A 4,194-nucleotide genomic window follows, 5' to 3' on the forward strand; every position below is an offset into this window, starting at 1 on the left:
TGCCTCTCGCCTCGGAGTCAGAAGGTCGTGGGTTCGAGTGCCCGCTCCAGAGACTTGGGCCCATGATCCAGACAGGCACTCCCAGTGCCAGTACTGAGGGAGCGCCGCACCGTCGGAGGGGCGGTACTGAGGGAGCGCTGCACTGTCGGAGTGGCAGTACTGAGGGAGTGCCGCACCATCGGAGGGGCCATCTTTCAGACTAGATGTTAAACCGAGTCCCTGTCTGCTCTCTCTTGTGGACGTAAAAGATCCCACGACCACTATTTCAAAGAAGAGAAGGGGGACTTCTCCCCGGTGTCCTGGGCTCAATTTTAATCCCTCAATCAACATCATTTATCCAGAAGATCTGATCATTATAACATTGCTGTTTGTGGGAGTTTGCTGTGTGCAAATTGGTTATTGACTTTCTTACATCACATATCTAAACCGTGCTGTACCTGCCCTGGGAGTGTTTGATGGGACAGTGCAGAGGGAGCTTTACTCTGTATCTAACCCCCTGTACCTGCCCTGGGAGTGTTTGATGGACAGTGTAGAGGGAGCTTTACTCTGTATCTAACCCCCTGTACCTGCCCTGGGAGTGTTTGATGGGGACAGTGTAGAGGGAGCTTTACTCTGTATCTAACCCCGTGCTGTACCTGCCCTGGGAGTGTTTGATGGGACAGTGTAGAGGGAGCTTTACTCTGTATCTAACCCCGCGCTGTACCTGCCCTGGGAGTGTTTGATGGGACAGTGTAGAGGGAGCTTTACTCTGTATCTAACCCCTGTACCTGCCCTGGGAGTGTTTGATGAGACATTGTAGAGGGAGCTTTACTCTGTATCTAACCCCGTGCTGTACCTGCCCTGGGAGTGTTTGATGGACAGTGCAGAGGGAGCTTTACTCTGTATCTAAACTGTGCTGCACCTGCCCTGGGAGTGTTTGATGGGGACAGTGTAGAGGGAGCTTTACTCTGTATCTAACCCCGTGCTGTACCTGCCCTGGGAGTGTTTGATGGGACAATGTAGAGGGAGCTTTACTCTGTATCTAACCCCCTGTACCTGCCCTGGGAGTGTTTGATGGGACAGTGTAGAGGGAGCTTTACTCTGTATCTAACCCTGTGCTGTACCTGCCCTGGGGAGTATTTGATGGGGACAGTGTAGAGGGAGCTTTACTCTGTATCTAACCCCATGCTGTACCTGCCCTGGGAGTGTTTGATGGGGACAGTGTAGAGGGAGCTTTACTCTGTATCTAACCCCGTGCTGTACCTGCCCTGGGAGTGTTTGATGGGGACAGTGTAGAGGGAGCTTTACTCTGTTTCTAACCCCGTGCTGTACCTGCCCTGGGAGTGTTTGATGGGACAGTGTAGAGGGAGCTTTACTCTGTATCTAACCCCGTGCTGTACATGCCCTGGGAGTGTTTGATGGGGACAGTGTAGAGGGAGCTTTACTCTGTATCTAACCCCCTGTACCTGCCCTGGGAGTGTTTGATGGGACAGTGTAGAGGGAGCTTTACTCTGTATCTAACCCTGTGCTGTACCTGCCCTGGGGAGTATTTGATGGGGACAGTGTAGAGGGAGCTTTACTCTGTATCTAACCCCGTGCTGTACCTGCCCTGGGAGTGTTTGATGGGACAGTGTAGAGGGAGCTTTACTCTGTATCTAACCCCGTGCTGTACCTGCCCTGGGAGTGTTTGATGGGACAGTGTAGAGGGAGCTTTACTCTGTATCTAACCCCGTGCTGTACCTGCCCTGGGAGTGTTTGATGGGGACAGTGTAGAGGCAGCTTTACTCTGTATCTAACCCCGTGCTTCCCCTGCCCTGGAGTGGTCCTAATCCTAGTCTATAGTCGCTTGAATAACTTACCCAGCTCGTGCCTCTCGGAGCGCACGGAGTGAGTTTGTTAAAAAAAATTCACCGGAGTGAGATAAACAATTCAACGAGCAGAGGAGCTGATGATTTTGTTGTGACAGGTTCAGTATCTGAGAGATAATCAGGGATCAGGGCCCGCTTCTGGCCGTCACTCATCAGCGGAGATCGCACGGTATTTGGCCGAGGCTGTTTGGCGAGATCGCCGAGTGGATTAGAAAGCAGATTCCTTCTCGTCACCCGCAGCCCGGGGCTAGCGCGGGGCCCAGCAGAGAAAGGCGTGGCCCCGGGCCTGGCAAACCACCCCAGTCAGCAGAAACGCGGTGGTAAACAAGCCGCTCGCTCTCCAACCCGAGCCTGTTCCATCCGGGCAAATCCGGGATACAAGGGAGGATCGGGCCCGGGTTTCTGCCGGTCCCCATCTCCCGCGTCCGGCAGGGCAGCGGAGCGTTCCCGGGCCGAACCGCGCTGGGGGTCGCGACCCCACCCCTCCCCCTCCTCCTCCTCCTCCTCCTCTCCTGGCGGGGAGAGATCCCATTGGCCTGAAATGGCCCCGCCTCTACATGCAAATTTAATTCGAATGAGGGCCGCGTGCAAATCGCACCAAGATCGGGGCTCGACCGCATCGCTGGAGACAGGAAACACTTGCATTTCTATAGCGCCTTTCACAAGCACTGGACGTCCCAAAGCGCTTCACAGCCAATGAAGTACTTTTGGAGTGTGCTCACTGTTGCATTGTGGGAAACGCGGCAGCTCAATTTGCGCACAGCAAGCTCCCACACATAGCAATGTGATAATGACCCAGATCATCTGTTTTAGTGATGTTGGTTGAGGGATAAATATTGGCCCCAGGACACCGGGGAGAACTCCCCCTGCTCTTCTTCCAATAGTGGCCCCGGGATCTTTTACATCCACCCGAGAGGGCAGACGGGGCCTCGGTTTAACGTCTCATCCGAAAGGTGGCCGCTTAAATTTTCGTTGCTGGGATGTGAGCATCGCTGGCCAGGCCCAGCATTTATTGCCCGTCCCCTAATTGCCCCTAGAGGAGGTGGTGGTGAGCCGCCTTCTTGAACCGCTGCAGTCCGTGTGGTGAAGGTGCTCCCACAGTGCTGTTAGGGAGGGAGTTCCAGGATTGTGACCCAGCGACGATGAAGGAACGGCCGATATATTTCCAAGTCGGGATGGTGTGTGACTGGGAGGGGAACGTGGAGGGGGTGGTGTTCCCATGCGCCTGCTGCCCTTGACCTTCTAGGCGGGTAGAGGTCGCGGGTTTGGGAGGTGCTGCCGAAGAAGCCTTGGCGAGTTGCCGCGGTGCATCTTGTAGACGGTGCACACTGCAGCCAGGGGGCGCCGGTGGTGGAGGGAGTGAGTGTTGGAGGTGGTGGGTCGCGTGCCGATCAAGCGGCTGCTTTGTCCTGGATGGTGTCGAGCTTTTCGAGTGTTGTTGGAGCTGCAACTCATCCAGGCAAGTGGAGAGTGTTCCATCACACTCCTGACTTGTGCCTTGTGGATGGTGGAGAGGCTTTGGGGAGTGCGGCACTCCCTCAGTACCACCCCTCCGACAGTGCGGGGCTCCCTCAGTACTGCCCCTCCTTCAGTACTGCCCTCCGACAGTGCGGTGCTCCCTCAGTACTGCCCCACCGACATTGCGGGGCTCCCTCAGTACCGCCCCTCCGACAGTGCGGGGCTCCCTCAGTACCGACCCTCCGACAGTGCGGGGCTCCGACAGTGCGGGGCTCCCTCAGTACTGCCCCTCTGACAGTGCGGGGCTCCCTCAGCACTGCCCCTCCGACAGTGGGGCGCTCCCTCAGTACCGCCCCTCCTTCAGTACTGCCCCTCCGACAGTGCGGTGCTCCCTCAGTACTGCCCCTCCGACAGTGCGGTGCTCCCTCAGTACTGCCCCTCCGACAGTGCGGCGCTCCCTCAGTACCGCCCCTCCTTCAGTACTGCCCCTCCGACAGTGCGGTGCTCCCTCAGTACTGCCCCTCCGATAGTGCGGGGCTCCCTCAGTACCGTCCCTCCGACAGTGCGGGGCTCCCTCAGTATTGCACCAGGAATGTGAGCCATGGAATGTGTGCTCAAGCCCCTGGAGTGGGACTTGAACCCAGGAACTTTCTGACTCAAGGAAGCGAGTTTGCTACCCACTGGACCACAGCTGACACTTTTTGGAGTGGGAAACGCGGCAGCCAATTTGCGCACAGCAAGCTCCCACAAACAGCAATGGAACGAAAAGACCAATCTCTGTGCTAAACTCTTGTCCACGAGACGCACGCAAGTTAAAGTCACACAAAGCCTGACAGATCCCAATCTAAAATACCAACTTTATTTCAAGAAGACACAAATGGTGATTTCA

This window comes from Pristiophorus japonicus, chromosome 30 (assembly GCF_044704955.1).
Source record: "Pristiophorus japonicus isolate sPriJap1 chromosome 30, sPriJap1.hap1, whole genome shotgun sequence".
Taxonomy (NCBI): Eukaryota; Metazoa; Chordata; class Chondrichthyes; family Pristiophoridae; genus Pristiophorus; species Pristiophorus japonicus.